Below are 18563 nucleotides of genomic sequence, written 5' to 3' on the forward strand. Positions count from 1 at the left end.
TCATTACTAGGGGTCATTACTAGGGGTCATTACTAGGGGTCATTACTAGGGGTCATTACTAGGGGTCATTACTAGGGGTCATTACTAGGGGTCATTACTAGGGGTCATTACTAGGGGTCATTACTAGGAGTCATTACTAGGGGTCATTACTAGGGGTCATTACTAGGGGTCATTACGTGTAATTCTTGACCCCAGTTTTGATGTGAGTGACACGCAAGGGACAATCCGTCACTCATGAGTGCACGCCGGAGACTGGTGGGTTTAGTGAACACAGGGTAAACAACCTTCCCTTTCCTCCACTCCATCCTTACCTCATTCCTGCCCTCCCAACATCTTATTCTTTCCCTCTGCCGTTTATCTGCCTTCACCACTCCCTGCTTTCTTGTAGTTCCCTTCATTCTTTCCTTGCCTTCACGCTTGTCTGAACCCCCTTCCTTCCCTTCCTTCATGCCTCCCTACACCTTTCCTTCAAACACAAATAAAAAAATATCAAATCGAGTGACAGATAACGGGACTAGACGGTCCATGGAATTGTATTATATTCTCCTCCCATCACACTTCCCCCTCCCTCACTCCACATTCCCCCTCCTTCACTACACATTCCCCCTCCCTCACTCCACATTCCCCCCTCCTTCACTACACATTCCCCCTCCCTCACTCCACACTTCCCCCTCCCTCACTCCACATTCCCCCTCCTTCACTACACATTCCCCCTCCCTCACTCCACACTTCCCCCTCCCTCACTCCACATTCCCCCTCCTTCACTCCACATTCCCCCTCCCTCACTCCACACTTCCCCCTCCCTCACTCCACATTCCCCCTCCTTCACTCCACATTCCCCCTCCCTCACTCCACACTTCCCCCTCCCTCACTCCACATTCCCCCTCCTTCACTCCACATTCCCCCTCCCTCACTCCACACTTCCCCCTCCCTCACTCCACATTCCCCCTCCTTCACTCCACATTCCCCCTCCCTCACTCCACATTCCCCCTCCCTCACTCCACACTTCCCCCTAGCTCACTCCACATTCCCCCTCCCTCACTCCACACTTCCCCCTCCCTCACTCCACATTCCCCCTCCTTCACTCCACAGTCCCCCTCCCTCACTCCACATTCCCCCTCCTTCACTCCACATTCCCCCTCCCTCACTCCACACTTCCCCCTAGCTCACTCCACACTTCCCCCTCCCTCACTCCACATTCCCCCTCCCTCACTCCACATTCCCCCTCCTTCACTCCACATTCCCCCTCCCTCACTCCACATTCCCCCTCCCTCACTCCACATTCCCCCTCCTTCACTCCACATTCCCCCTCCCTCACTCCACATTCCCCCTCCTTCACTCCACACATCCCCCTCCCTCACTCCACATTCCCCTTCCCTCACTCCACATTCCCCCTCCCTCACTCCACACATCCCCCTCCCTCACTCCACATTCCCCCTCCCTCACTCCACATTCCCCCTCCTTCACTCCACATTCCCCCTCCCTCACTCCACATTCCCCCTCCTTCACTCCACATTCCCCCTCCCTCACTCCACATTCCCCCTCCCTCACTCCACATTCCCCCTCCCTCACTCCACATTCCCCCTCCTTCACTCCACATTCCCCCTCCCTCACTCCACACATCCTCCTCCCTCACTCCACATTCCCCCTCCCTCACTCCACATTCCCCCTCCTTCACTCCACATTCCCCCCTCCCTCACTCCACATTCCCCCTCCTTCACTCCACATTCCCCCTCCTTCACTCCACATTCCCCCTCCCTCACTCCACACATCCCCCTCCCTCACTCCACACATCCCCCTCCCTCACTCCACATCCCCCCCTCCCTCACTCCACATTCCCCCTCCTTCACTCCACATTCCCCCTCCCTCACTCCACATTCCCCCTCCCTCACTCCACATTCCCCCTCCTTCACTCCACATTCCCCCTCCTTCACTCCACATTCCCCCTCCCTCACTCCACACATCCTCCTCCCTCACTCCACATTCCCCCTCCCTCACTCCACACATCCCCCTCCCTTACTCCACATTCCCCCTCCTTCACTCCACATTCCCCCTCCCTCACTCCACACATCCCCCTCCCTCACTCCACATTCCCCCTCCTTCACTCCACATTCCCCCTCCCTCACTCCACACATCCCCCTCCCTCACTACACATTCCCCCTCCTTCACTCCACATTCCCCCTCCCTCACTCCACACATCCCCCTCCCTCACTACACATTCCCCCTCCTTCACTCCACATTCCCCCTCCCTCACTCCACACATCCCCCTCCCTCACTCCACATTCCCCCTCCCTCACTCCACACATCCCCCTCCCTCACTACACATTCCCCCTCCTTCACTCCACATTCCCCCTCCCTCACTCCACACATCCCCCTCCCTCACTACACATTCCCCCTCCTTCACTCCACATTCCCCCTCCCTCACTCCACACATCCTCCTCCCTCACTACAGCATGAATTATAGTAGTGGAAAGACTCATAGACATATTGTTCCAAGCATCAACATAGTTTCATCAAAAGGAAAATCTTACTTGACTAACTTACTAGAGTTTTACGACCTAATGACAACAATCAAAAAGGAAAGATAGGTGTGGGTTGACTGCGTTTGCCAGGATTACCAAAGACCTTTTGACACAGTTCCTTATAAGCAACTTGTATTCAAACTAGAAAAACAGGCTGGTGTGTGTGTGTGTGTATGTGCGTGTGTGTGTGTGTGTGTGTGTGTGTGTGTGTGTGTGTGTGTGTGTGTGTGTGTGTGCGTGTGTGTGTGTGTGTGTGTGTGTGTGTGTGTGTGTGTGTGTGTGTGTGTGTGTGTGTGTGTGTGTGTGTGTGTGTGTGTGTGTGTGTGTGTGTGTGTATGTGTGTGTGTGTGTGTATGTGTGTGTGTGTGTATGTGTGTGTGTGTGTGTGTATGTGTGTGTGCATGTGTGTGAGTGTCTTGTTCTGGCCTGAGGGAGTTGGGGGGGCTTATGGAACTTAAACCTCCAAAGAGAGCCCTGGTTGCTGCACCAGACTGTTACTTGCGTACAGGCGGACAACGTCTTCCAACTACTCTCGGCTTGAACAGACAACCGACATCGGCAGCCACACTCCCGCTACCGTTGGTTGACCAACACTGAATACTGGAGTGATTGAAATTTTCTCAGGAGATCACCCAGTACGCCTCTTGTTCTTGGAGAGGGGTTCAACATCACATATTAAAGGGTGTGGCTCCAACACTGGCCTCGTTGTCCAGTGTACACACCCTACTTGAGCCGCCGTGACTCCCCACTCTCTCCTTGTTTTGTATGATCTAAATACCCCATTTTCGAATTAGTACTCCCTGCCACCCTATCCGCAGCTGTGATCCTTTCTCTCTCCTGCTTTTGGGGAATCCTCACCAGGACATGAGCAAACGCCAGCTAACAATACACATTTAATAATCGAAAAACAAATACAATACGTGACATAAAACATTAAAATAGTATCATACAACACTTTAAGGTGTTACAGCCCGGTAGCAATTCAATACCCAATCCTGGCTTCACCAACCATCCATATCAAGTGACTGCCCAACTCTTGGCTTACCACTTACTACTCCCTCACTATGTAGGGTGGGGGGGGGGTGAAATCTCGTCATAACAATGTTATACCCTCAGCCCTAAAACTATATAAACTCAGCCTGTGGCTGAAACACCAGAAACATCTGCATACATATTCCCCAACACAAGAAGCAGTCAATCTCTCACCTTACACTGCGTCTTACACGCCAATAAGCACTCAAGCACTTCCCTTATACATTCCTGTGTAGCCACCATAAACCTCTGCTCTGCTCCTGGAGGTTCACTACCATATATATATATATATATATATATATATATATATATATATATATATATATATATATATATATATATATATATATATATATATATATATCTAGGTCCTCCAAAATACTCAAAAGTACACCTCTGCAGTTCTTCCAAAACTGCTGCACAATGAAGTCCTCTTCAAACACCAGTGATGCTTCACCACTGATTCTACGGTAACATAGGAAACTGTTCTTCACTGCTCCTTTACACTGCTTCAGGTCAACTCCTCACTATGGAGTTCTGCTCTCCCACACATTTCAGCATACACTTCTCCAGTCTCGAAGTTTCCTCCATTAACTCCTTCCCTGGCCTCGAAGTTCTCCCATCAACTCCTCCGCTAACAAGCCTGCAATTCCATTGCCATGCTAATAAATATGTTTCCATACTAAAACATAATTAAATGTATCCATAGAAAATAAAACTCCATCTGACATCTTCTTAAACTCTAACACGTCGCCACGACGGTACTCCTCTATCTTGGGCGAGGTCCACTCTGGGAACATGTCCAGACATGCTGCTGGCCGCCGCCGCCAGCCGGTGGCTAACCCTCCCTCCCTCAGTCATCCACTGACCTTCGTCGAGGAAGGACGTATTACTCCTCCCTCCAAATGTCCACCTTTCTCTACCCCCTCGTAATATGGCGACCAAACATTGTGAGGGGTGAGGTCTCGGAGTGGTAAAGCGTCACCAGTAGAGTTCCACAGGATCAGTCCTTGGACCCATACTGTTTCTGATATATGTAAATGATCTCCCAGAGGGAATAGACTCGTTTCTCTCAATGATTGCTGAAGATGCAAAACGTATGAGGAGGATTAAGACAGTGAAAGACAGTATGAGGCTACAAGATGACCTAGACGAGCTAAAGGATTGGTCCAACAAATTGCTACTAAGGTTTATCTTGAGGTTATCTTGAGACGATTTCGGGTCTTTAGTGTCCCCGCGGCCCGGTCCTCGACCAGGCCTCCACCCCCAGGAAGCAGCCCGTGACAGCTGACTAACACCCAGGTACCTATTTTACTGCTAGGTAACAGGGGCATAGGGAGAAAGAAACTCTGCCCATTGTTTCTCGCCGGCGCCTGGGATTGAACCCAGGACCACAGGATAACAAGTCCAGCGTGCTGTCCGCTCGGCCGACCGGCTCCCTTTAATCCAAGTAAATGTAAGGTATTGAAACTAGGTTGAGGAAATAGAAGGCCAGACACGGGATACCGAATTGTAGATGAAGTCCTTCACGAAACGGACAGAGAGAAAGATCTAGGAGTTGATAAGCCAAACCTGTCACCTGAAAGCCACATAAAAGGAATATCATCGGTGGCGTATGCGAGGCTGGCTAACACCAGAACTGCCTTCAGAAACCTGTTTAAGGAATCTCCCCGATCTTGTATACTACGTATATAAGACCAATTTTGGAGTACGTGGCCACAGCATGGAGCCGTACCTTGTCAAGCACATGACGAAGCTGGAAAAAGCTCAGAGGTATGCCACTAGGCTAATCTCAGGACTAAGAGGCATTAGTTACGTGGAAAGACTGCATGAAATGCACCTCACGTCGTTGAAAGACAGTAGAGCTCAGGGAGACATGCTCACCACACACAAAATTCACAGGGAAATTGACAGGGTAGAAAAGGATGGATTATATAACACGATACACGCAAAAGGGACACAGGTCGAAGCTGAATACCCAAATTAGCCACACAGACGTCAGAAAGAACTTTTTTAGTGTCAGAGTAGTTAGTAAATGGAATGCACTAGAAGGTGATGTGATGGAGGCAGACTCCATACACAGTTTCAAGGGTGGATATGATGGAGCTTCAGAAGCTCAGGAACCTGTACACCAGCAAATTGACGATTGAGAGGCGGGACCAAAGAGCCATAGCTCAACCCCCACAAGCGCAACTAGGTAAGTACAACTAGGTGAGTACTCACCTGAAAGGTGAGCATCACACGTAACCATAGCCTGTAGCGCACATTAAACGTTTAGTTTAACATCAAAAGCATATGCAAGATTAACGTATGTGAGAACTGCCTTCATAAATATTGATAAGAAGGCCTTCAGAACATTACACCACGTATGTCAGACCAAACTCAGCAAGTGCAGCGCTAGAAATTTCACGTCACTGGAGGGGAGATGAAGCGAGAAAGGTGCATATAAGGTGGATGAGAGTCTGGATAATCAACAAGCTATCCAAAATGATCTACATGGCCATCACTCAGAATATAGCCGTAGAGGCAATGAAGAAGTGAAATGAATTACATAAAGTCAGACACAACAAACCCCAAATGTTTTGGGACCAAACACACCATCCGTGAGCTGAAGCTCAAACACCACAACCTTAGTTAGTAAACTACAACAAAACTATCCAACAGGTGGATCTATGAATAAAACAACCTTAAATCTTGGCATGAGAGGGAATGAAGCTTCGGGAAAAAACATTCTGATTCTCTGTCAATCTTGCGTTCAGAACCGTTCTTTCCCCTCCCCGTCCTCCCCTCTCACGCTGTCTTATCCCGTCACTATGTTACTGTCAGCCAGCGCCTCCCTTCCACACAAGCACAGACCACACAATCTGCCAGGAGCGGCAGGCTACTCCCACACGACGACTCTAAGATGGCAGACTTGCTTCCGTGTTCTCCCGAGGAGAGCCACGGCGGCTGGCTCTATGTGTAGATTGGCTGGCTGGTTGGTTGACTAGCTGACTGGCTGGCTGGATGGCTGGCTGGCTGGCTGACTGACTGGCTGGCTGGCTGGTTGGCTGACTGGCTGGCTGACTGACTGGCTGGCTGGCTGGTTGGCTGACTGGCTGGCTGACTGACTGGCTGGCTGGCTGGTTGGCTGACTGGCTGGCTGACTGACTGACTATCTACCTACCTAGAAAGGCCTTAGAAACTCAGGGACTGATGAAAGATGCCTTATACGTAAAGATCTTCACATCTGAAGGAGAGGGAAGATGGGCCCCGCACAGATGAATTGCCTGTAAGGCTGTCCAGAAGACAACGATGGCTTGAACAAAGCTTGTTATTGGTGAATATATCTTGTGGGCCGGGACAGCATGAATGGGCATTTTCTTAAAGACCCTGATGGATAGCTGCCAAGGCTGATACCCTTATGGATCTACGCTTATCACTGAATGCAAAAATGTTAAACTATTATATATAAACAAATCGATGAATCGACTTGATTTAGATAATGTTTATTAACTTGCGTCGGAAAGATGGCACACACAATATAAACCTTAGAAGGCGTCAGGATAAGGATTTAGGATGGGACAGGGGGATGGAATGGTGCCCAACCATATGGACGGTCGGGGATTGAACGCTGACCTGCGTGAAGCGAGACCGTCGCTCTACCGTCCAGCCCAAGTGATTGGCCAGAGAGAGAGAGAGAGAGAGAGAGAGAGAGAGAGAGAGAGAGAGAGAGAGAGAGAGAGAGAGAGAGAGAGAGAGAGAGAGAACAGAAAAGCAACGAACGAACAGCCCATTAGCGAGCACCTCACCTCTCTCTCTCTCTCTCACTCTTCGCTGGATGATCTCGTTACGCCAGACAGGTACACGAGAAGGGGACATTCAGGCAGGTAATTATATTCGTTCTGCTTGAAGACTATTTAGTCTGAAGCACAGCCATCAGGAGGGAAGATGAGGAGGTGAAAGAGGAGGTGAAAAAATGGGAAGAGAGATGCCAAAAACGAAAAGGAAACGAAATAGCATGCGAGAAATCGAACGAGTAAAGAAATTAGTGAACTTTTTTAAGCGAGATTAGGTTCTATACTCCTATTAAACTTTTAGTAGTAGCAGCAGTAATAGTAATATCAGTAACAGCAGGTAAGAGCACAGATAAGAGATACAAGTAGTGGTAGCAGAGGTAAGAGATACAAGTAGTGGTAGCAGAGGTAAGAGATACAAGTAGTGGCAGCAGAGATAAGAGATACAAGTAGTGGTAGCAGAGGTAAGAGATACAAGTAGTGGTAGCAGAGAGCAGCAGTATGGTGCTAGTGATGAAGAGTGGTGGTAGACGGCAGCTGTTGTAGAAGAGGACAGCAACAGGCGGCAGCAGCAGCGTCACTACCTTCATAACTCCCGATATTCTCATATATTTATTCAAGACGTTTCGAACACGTCATGATGTAACTGTTTAGTGGTGGCTTGGGAGAGACTGTTGAGTGGTGGTTTAGATGAGACTGTTGAGTGGTGGTTTGGGAGAGACTGTTGGGTGGTGGCTTTGGGGAGACTGTTGACTAGGGGCTTGGGGGAGACTGTTGGGTGGTGGCTTGGTGGAGACTGTTGAGTGGTGGCTTGGGAAGAATGTTCAGTGGCTGGTAACCTCGCTCCTCCTGCCAGCACCTGCAGAGGCGGCTTGTTCTCCCACTAGATAATCATGTAAGGCCTCTTTTTTTTAATTTTCTTCTTCAAAATATCTCTCTGTCTCTGTCTTTCTGTCTCTCTCTCTCTCTCTCTCTCTCTCTCTCTCTCCACACGACACGACTGTATAAGGCGGAGAGAGAGAGAGAGAGAGAGAGAGAGAGAGAGAGAGAGAGAGAGAGAGAGAGAGAGAGAGAGGGAGAGGGAGAGAGAGAGAGAGAGAGAGAGAGGGAGAGGGAGAGAGAGAGAGAGAGAGAGAGAGAGAGAGGGAGAGAGAGAGAGAGAGAGAGAGAGAGAGAGAGAGAGAGAGAGAGAGAGAGAGAGAGAGAGAGAGAGAGAGAGAGAGAGAGAGAGAGAGAGAGAGAGAGAGAGAGAGAGAGAGAGAGAGAGAGAGAGAGAGAGAGAGAGAGAGAGAGAGAGAGAGAGAGAGAGAGAGAGAGAGAGAGAGAGAGAGAGAGAGAGAGAGAGAGAGAGAGAGAGAGAGAGAGAGAGAGAGAGAGAGAGAGAGAGAGAGAGAGAGAGAGAGAGAGAGAGAGAGAGAGAGAGAGAGGAGAGAGAGAGAGAGAGAGAGAGAGAGAGAGAGAGAGAGAGAGAGAGAGAGAGAGAGAGAGGGAGAGAGAGAGAGAGAGGGAGAGAGAGGAGAGAGAGAGAGAGAGAGAGAGAGAGAGAGAGAGAGAGAGAGAGAGAGAGAGAGAGAGAGAGAGAGAGAGAGAGAGAGAGAGAGAGAGAGAGAGAGAGAGAGAGAGAGAGAGAGAGAGAGAGAGAGAGAGAGAGAGAGAGAGAGAGAGAGAGAGAGAGAGAGATACAGTCGTGTCGTGCGACTGTATCGCACGACACGACTGTACAGTCGTGGCTGGGTTAGTGGTGGTCCGTTAGTGACCCACTCGGTAATACCTGGCACCCTCAGTAATACGTGGCACCTTCAGTAATACGTGGCACCCTCAGTAATACGTGGCCCACTCAGTAATACCTGGCACCCTCAGCAATACGTGGCACCCTCAGTAATACGTGGAATCCTCAGTAATACGTGGCACACTCAGTAATACGTGGCACCCTCAGTAATATGTGGCACCCTCAGTAATACATGACACCCCCAGTAATACGTGGCACCCTCAGTAATACGTGGCACCCTCAGTAATACATGACACCCCCAGTAATACGTGGCACCCTCAGTAATACATGGCACCCTCAGTAATACGTGGCACCCTCAGTAATACATGGCACCCTCAGTAATACGTGGCACCCTCAGTAATACATGGCACCCTCATTAATACATGGCACCCTCAGAAATACATGGCACCCTCAGTAATACGTGGCACCCTCAGTAATACGTGGCACCCTCAGTAATACATGGCACCCTCAGTAATACGTGGCAACCTCAGAAATACATGGCACCCTCAGTAATACGTGGCACCCTCAGTAATACATGGCACCCTCAGTAATACATGGCACCCTCAGTAATACGTGGCACCCTCATAAATACATGGCACACTCAGTAATACATGGCACCCTCAGAAATACGTGGCACCCTCAGAAATACATGGCACACTCAGTAATACATGGCACCCTCAGAAATACATGGCACCCTCAGTAATACGTGGCACCCTCAGAAATACATGGCACCCTCAGTAATACATGGCACCCTCAGAAATACGTGGCACCCTCAGTAATACGTGGAACCCTCAGTAATACGTGGCACCCTCAGTAATACGTGGCACCCTCAGTAATACGTGTCACCCTCAGTAATACGTGGCACCCTCAGAAATACGTGGCACCCTCAGAAATACGTGACACCCTCAGAAATACGTGGCACCCTCAGTAATACATGGCACCCTCAGTAATTCGTGGCACCCTCAGAAATACATGGCACACTCAGTAATACATGGCACCCTCAGAAATACGTGGCACCCTCAGAAATACATGGCACACTCAGTAATACATGGCACCCTCAGAAATACATGGCACCCTCAGTAATACGTGGCACCCTCAGAAATACATGGCACCCTCAGTAATACATGGCACCCTCAGAAATACGTGGCACCCTCAGTAATACGTGGAACCCTCAGTAATACGTGGCACCCTCAGTAATACGTGGCACCCTCAGTAATACGTGTCACCCTCAGTAATACGTGGCACCCTCAGAAATACGTGGCACCCTCAGAAATACGTGACACCCTCAGAAATACGTGGCACCCTCAGTAATACATGGCACCCTCAGTAATTCGTGGTACCCTCAGTAATACATGGCACCCTCAGTAATACATGGCACCCTCAGTAATACATGGCACCCTCAGTAATACGTGGCACCCTCAGTAATACATGGCACCCTCAGAAATACATGACACCCTCAGTAATACATGGCACCCTCAGTAATACGTGGCACCCTCAGTAATACATGGCACCCTCAGAAATACATGGCACCCTCAGTAATACATGGCACCCTCAGTAATATGTGGCACCCTCAGTAATACATGGCACCCTCAGTAATACATGGCACCCTCAGTAATACGTGGCACCCTCAGTAATACACGGCACCCTCAGTAATACATGGCACCCTCAGTAATACGTGGCACCCTCAGTAATACGTGGCACCCTCAGTAATACATGGCACCCTCAGTAATACGTGGCACCCTCAGTAATACGTGGAACCCTCAGTAATACGTGGCACCCTCAGTAATACGTGGCACCCTCAGAAATACGTGGCACCCTCAGAAATACGTGGCACCCTCAGAAATACGTGGCACCCTCAGAAATACGTGGCACCCTCAGTAATACATGGCACCCTCAGTAATACGTGGCACCCTCAGTAATACATGGCACCCTCAGTAATACATGGCACCCTCAGTAATACATGGCACCCTCAGTAATACGTGGCACCCTCAGTAATACATGGCACCCTCAGAAATACATGGTACCCTCAGTAATACATGGCACCCTCAGTAATACGTGGCACCCTCAGTAATACATGGCACCCTCAGTAATACATGGCACCCTAAGTAATACATGGCACCCTCAGTAATACGTGGCACCCTCAGTAATACATGGCACCCTCAGTAATACATGGCACCCTCAGTAATACGTGGCACCCTCAGTAATACATGGCACCCTCAGTAATACATGGCACCCTCAGTAATACGTGGCACCCTCAGTAATACATGGCACCCTCAGTAATACGTGGCACCCTCAGTAATACGTGGCACCCTCAGTAATACGTGGCACCCTCAGTAATACATGGCACCCTCAGTAATACGTGGCACCCTCAGTAATACATGGCACCCTCAGTAATACGTGGCACCCTCAGTAATACGTGGAACCCTCAGTAATACGTGGCACCCTCAGTAATACGTGGAACCCTCAGTAATACGTGGCACCCTCAGAAATACGTGGCACCCTCAGAAATACGTGGCACCCTCAGAAATACGTGGCACCCTCAGAAATACGTGGCACCCTCAGTAATACATGGCACCCTCAGTAATACGTGGCACCCTCAGTTATACATGGCACCCTCAGTAATACATGGCACCCTCAGTAATACATGGCACCCTCAGTAATACGTGGCACCCTCAGTAATACATGGCACCCTCAGAAATACATGGTATCCCCAGTAATACATGGCACCCTCAGTAATACGTGGCACCCTCAGTAATACATGGCACCCTCAGTAATACATGGCACCCTAAGTAATACATGGCACCCTCAGTAATACGTGGCACCCTCAGTAATACATGGCACCCTCAGTAATACATGGCACCCTCAGTAATACGTGGCACCCTCAGTAATACATGGCACCCTCAGTAATACATGGCACTCTCAGTAATACGTGGCACCCTCAGTAATACATGGCACCCTCAGTAATACGTGGCACCCTCAGTAATACGTGGCACCCTCAGTAATACGTGGCACCCTCAGTAATACATGGCACCCTCAGTAATACGTGGCACCCTCAGTAATACATGGCACCCTCAGTAATACGTGGCACCCTCAGTAATACGTGGAACCCTCAGTAATACGTGGCACCCTCAGTAATACGTGGAACCCTCAGTAATACGTGGCACCCTCAGAAATACGTGGCACCCTCAGAAATACGTGGCACCCTCAGAAATACGTGGCACCCTCAGAAATACGTGGCACCCTCAGTAATACATGGCACCCTCAGTAATACGTGGCACCCTCAGTTATACATGGCACCCTCAGTAATACATGGCACCCTCAGTAATACATGGCACCCTCAGTAATACGTGGCACCCTCAGTAATACATGGCACCCTCAGAAATACATGGTATCCCCAGTAATACATGGCACCCTCAGTAATACGTGGCACCCTCAGTAATACATGGCACCCTCAGTAATACATGGCACCCTAAGTAATACATGGCACCCTCAGTAATACGTGGCACCCTCAGTAATACATGGCACCCTCAGTAATACATGGCACCCTCAGTAATACGTGGCACCCTCAGTAATACATGGCACCCTCAGTAATACATGGCACTCTCAGTAATACGTGGCACCCTCAGTAATACATGGCACCCTCAGTAATACGTGGCACCCTCAGTAATACGTGGCACCCTCAGTAATACATGGCACCCTCAGTAATACGTGGCACCCTCATAAATACGTGGCACCCTCAGAAATACGTGGCACCCTCAGAAATACGTGGCACCCTCAGTAATACATGGCACCCTCAGTAATACGTGGCACCCTCAGTAATACATGGCACCCTCAGTAATACATGGCACCCTCAGTAATACATGGCACCCTCAGTAATACGTGGCACCCTCAGTAATACGTGGCACCCTCAGTAATACGTGGCACCCTCAGTAATACATGGCACCCTCAGTAATACGTGGCACCCTCAGTAATACATGGTACCCTCAGTAATACATGGCACCCTCAGTAATACGAGTCACCCTCAGTAATACGTGGCACCCTCAGAAATACGTGGCACCCTCAGAAATACGTGGCACCCTCAGAAATACGTGGCACCCTCAGTAATACATGGCACCCTCAGTAATACGTGGCACCCTCAGTAATACATGGCACCCTCAGTAGTACATGGCACCCTCAGTAATACGTGGCACCCTCAGTAATGCGTGGCACCCTCAGTAATACGTGGCACCCTCAGTAATACATGGCACCCTCAGTAATACGTGGCACCCTCAGTAATACGTGGCACCCTCAGTAATACATGGCACCCTCAGTAATACGTGGCACCCTCAGTAATACATGGCACCCTCAGTAATACATGGCACCCTCAGTAATACGTGGCACCCTCAGTAATACATGGCATCCTCAGTAATACATGGCACCCTCAGTAATACATGACACCCTCAGTAATATGTGGCACCCTCAGTAATACATGGCACCCTCAGAAATACATGGCACCCTCAGTAATACGTGGCACCCTCAGTAATACGTGGCACCCTCAGAAATACATGGCACCCTCAGTAATACATGGCACCCTCAGAAATACATGGCACCCTCAGTAATACGTGGCACCCTCAGTAATACGTGGCACCCTCAGTAATACGTGGCATCCTCAGTAATACGTGGAACCCTCAGTAATACGTGGCACCCTCAGTAATACGTGGCACCCTCAGTAATACGTGGCACCCTCAGTAATACGTGGCACCCTCAGTAATACATGGCACCCTCAGTAATACATGACACCCTCAGTAATACATGACACCCTCAGTAATACATGGCACCCTCAGTAATACATGACACCCTCAGTAATACATGGCACCCTCAGTAATACATGGCACCCTCAGTAATACATGACACCCTCAGTAATACGTGGCAACCAAAGTAATACATGGGGACCCTCGTTAATGCATGGGTCTCCTCTGTAATATGTGGCAGTAACACTTGGTTTCCAAGGTAATACGTGGCCCCCATCAGTAATACGTGACACCCTCAGGAATAAATGACGCTAAGTTATACATGGCACCCTCAGTAATATTTGACACCCTCAGTAATACGTGGCCTCATCAATAATACATGGCACGCTCAGTAATACGTGGCCTCATCAATAATACATGGCACCCTCAGTAATACGTGGCCTCATCAATAGTACATGGCACCCTCAGTAATACGTGGCCTCATCAATAATACATGGCACCCTCAGTAATACGTGGCCTCATCAATAGTACATGGCACCCTCAGTAATACGTGGCCTCATCAATAATACATATCGCCCTCAGTAATACGTGGCCTCATCAGTAATACATGGCCCTCTCAGTAATACGTGGCACCCTCAGTAATACGTGGCCTCATCAGTAATACATGGCACCCTCAGTAATACGTGGCCTCATCAATATTACATGGCACCCTCAGTGATACGTGTCACTCAGCAACAATATAGAACCTGGCTACAAAACGATTAGCAAGTCATGCCTCAGAGAAAACTAGCAGGATGTGGCTTAAAATGAGCTATGGGAAGGAAGAAATCCTATCTTGTCAACGGAAAAGAGAACCTGTCTGGTCCTGTACCCTTCTGAGTAATCCTACCGTTTTTCTGAGTGGAACCGTATAATTAGTTCATCACATCAATGAGTTCCCTGCGGTCAGGCATTAGATGAGTTGAAGTAGGATAATTGCTTTCAGGTTGCAGTTCCATTAGATATATAAGAAATGGTAACAAACAGACCTACTGGGCCCAGTTTGTGTGGGTGATTGTCACCTAAATTGTTATATGTGTAATTGGTGTCGGGAATAGACTACTGTGAGAAAACGTGAATTCCATGCATACGGAACAGGGAAGGTATCAGAACACATCAGGAGATCACATGGAATTTTGACTGGTTGATTGCGGTCATTAGGCAATAATTAATTGGGTATAATTTGTGTACTGTGATGATCTGAAGGATGTGACGGTTGGTGCTGTTGTTAATGTTGGTGCTGTTGTTGTTGATGTTGTGATTGTTGATGTTGTGATTGTTGATGTTGTGATTGTTGATGTTGTTATTGTTGATGTTAATATTGTTGATGTTAATGTTGATAATGGTTCCAAGGGGTTGTCATAGCCAGGGGGTGGTAATGGGGGACGATCTCCCATGACCTATAAAATGCTCCTATACGGCATGCGTCTCAAATAGCCTCTGACAACCAAGTCCAACTCCTGGCCTGCACGGGTGGCTTAGTCTAAGTCCGGCGGAACTGCTTTTACCGACAGGAGAAGGGGCGAGGGCGTGCCACTGGAGCCTTAAAACCAGCTGCTCCGGGTAGATGGGACTCGATAGCCTGGGAAAGCAGCCCATCTAGGGGAAGGAAAACCCTGATTTTAAACCTCCGCTGCCTTGCGGCCACACCCTTTTTTTAGGGGGAAAAGCTTCAGTAGTCAACCTGGAGGAAAAATCCAGCTCCTGCGACGTTGCTGGAACCATGTGTATTGGCATTTGCCTTGCTATTGGATAATTTCTGCAACGAGGAGAGGGGGACCTGCTGCATGGGTAACAGCTTCTCCTCCATATCTACCTACCCAAGCTTTGCGCCCTGGACCCAGGGCACAACTACATAGTCTCCCGAGACTAAAGGATGCCTACCACTACTACTACTATAATGTTGATAAAAACAATGCTCTTGTTTTTGTTCATGCTGCTGTTATTGTTCATGCTGTTGTTATTTTTCGTGCTGTTGTTATTGTTCATTCTGTGGTCGTTGTTCATCCGGTTGTTATTGTTCATTCTGTGGTCGTTGTTCATCCGGTTGTTATTGTTCATTCTGTTGTCGTTGTTCATGCGGTTGTTATATTTCATGTTGTTGTTGCTGATGTGGTTAGTGTTTATTTAAAATAAACTTCATTTGTTTTCAGGTCTATAACTGAAAATGTTGTTACTGACGTTTGTATTTCTAGTTCCCACTTATATTCCCTAGTTCCGCTTCTTCTAGCTTTGAGCATTGCAGTAACAAGATCTATAATTATTTTACTACTTGTTAGGAAAATATCGATATTAAATTAATAAAATAGTATACTAATAATCATTATTAGAAAGAAAGAACAACTCAAAGTCTAATCCCTGAAGAAGATTATGGGAGAGGGCAACTTTAATATAAGTGTATAGCTCATGGAAGGGATACAAGAACAGAATAGTGGTTGGGATAGGGGAAGGGAGGGGTTGCAGGAACAGAGTCCTATCATTTGGGCCATTTGGGTATCGAGCTAAGCCCTGCAAGAAGCGGGGTCGTCCCTATACCAAACAGTCCAAGAGTGTGTATCTGAGCGCGGACACTGTTGTGCGCGTCCGTCTAAATAGTGTCTGACTGGAGCGTGCCTGATGATGAATGAAGAAACTAACAACATTTTATTAATTTCAGTTTTGATCAATGCAATAACAAAAACAACAACAATTCCTGAAATTGAAGTTGCTCGTCAAATTCCTGAAATATGGTTTCCGTACTCTCGAGAAATGATAAATTATGATTGTATTTTTAGCTAATTGAATACGTAAATGAAAAATGTTATGTGTGTTTTTTACTAGTGTTAATTACAGACTGCGAAGCTTTGCTCTCTCTCTCTCTCTCATATACACACTCACACACACAGAGTTAATTTAACGAAAGATATTAGCCAACGAGATCAGAATAGACAATCAAAAGGGTCTCTTCCAACAGTTTTCTCTGGTTCACACTGCCCCTTGGAATGACGACGAATATAGAACCAACATGAAATGCATTAATGAAAATCTTCATTTGTATTACCCGTCATTGTACACTCATTTTCCCGTGTTTTGTGCTAGATACAGTGAAATATTTAACAACGTTTTACTAATTCTGAGATATGTGTAATATTTGCTGTCAATCACAACAGCCAACTCTCAGGCTTATCACACAGTCACAACAATGGTGGCAGCAGTATATCAGTCACAATAATGGTGGCAGCAGTATATCAGTCACAACAATGGTGGCAGCAGTATATCAGTCACAATAATGGTGGCAGCAGTATATCAGTCACAACTATGGTGGCAGCAGTATATCAGTCACAACAATGGTGGCAGCAGTATATCAGTCACAACAATGGTGGCAGCAGTATATCAGTCACAACAATGGTGGCAGCAGTATATCAGTCACAACAATGGTGGCAGCAGTATATCAGTCACAACAATGGTGGCAGCAGTATATCAGTCACAACAATGGTGGCAGCAGTATATCAGTCACAACAATGGTGGCAGCAGTATATCAGTCACAACAATGGTGGCAGCAGTATATCAGTCACAACAATGGTGGCAGCAGTATATCAGTCACAACAATGGTGGCAGCAGTATATCAGTCACAACAATGGTGGCAGCAGTATATCAGTCACAACAATGGTGGCAGGAGTATATCAGTCACAACAATGGTAGCAGCAGTATATCAGTCACAACAATGGTGGCAGCAGTATATCAGTCACAACAATGGTGGCAGCAGTATATCAGTCACAACAATGGTGGCAGCAGTATATCAGTCACAACAATGGTGGCAGCAGTATATCAGTCACAATAATGGTGGCAGCAGTATATCAGTCACAACAATGGTGGCAGCAGTATATCAGTCACAACAATGGTGGCAGCAGTATATCAGTCACAACAATGGTGGCAGGAGTATATCAGTCACAACAATGGTAGCAGCACTATATCAGTCACAACAATGGTGGCAGCGGTGGGATTTTACACCCGAGCATGTCATTAAACTTTGCTTAAAAAAAATGGACAGTAAATCACTAACAGCCTGTCATAATTTGTTGTTTGCTTGTTTCATCTAATATCACATATATTCGCTATTTCACCCATTACTCGCAGATGGGTAATCTGCGTGGTGGTCAGAAACTCCACCTTTGTCTACCACACAGTCTACCTTTGGACCATTCACAGTCCATACTGACATCTCACATATCTCTTCCCATGACAGAGTAATGACCAGTTCTTATATTGCCACATTCCAAGTGTCCTGTACTCAGAACCACTAAATTTCGAGTCCAACCTCGGGTCGCTACAGCTTCTACTTGGCCTCCGGCTCAACGCTAAATCCCTTCAATAACTAGGGTTCTATTTTCGGCAATGATCCACCCATGACAGCTTTCTCGCTTTTATGCGTTATCAATAACGCATAACGCGTTTTGGTCTTGGCGCTTGACAACGCCTTGAACAAGTGCCTACCTGACTTACTCTAAGTTACGGAGTCGCTGGATCAGTATGATTTATCACAATACAATGCCCAGTTGAGTTCTCGATATGGTCCACTTAGGTAATCCTGCCACGTAGTACCCAACTTGAAAGATGTCTCACTGCATTATTCCATCTTTCATCCCAGCTCACTGGATGGCACCAGTAGTTCTGCTAGCTACTTACACCGAATATTTGAAACATGAGACACATACAG

This window comes from Procambarus clarkii, chromosome 42 (assembly GCF_040958095.1).
Source record: "Procambarus clarkii isolate CNS0578487 chromosome 42, FALCON_Pclarkii_2.0, whole genome shotgun sequence".
NCBI classification, from domain to species: domain Eukaryota; kingdom Metazoa; phylum Arthropoda; class Malacostraca; order Decapoda; family Cambaridae; genus Procambarus; species Procambarus clarkii.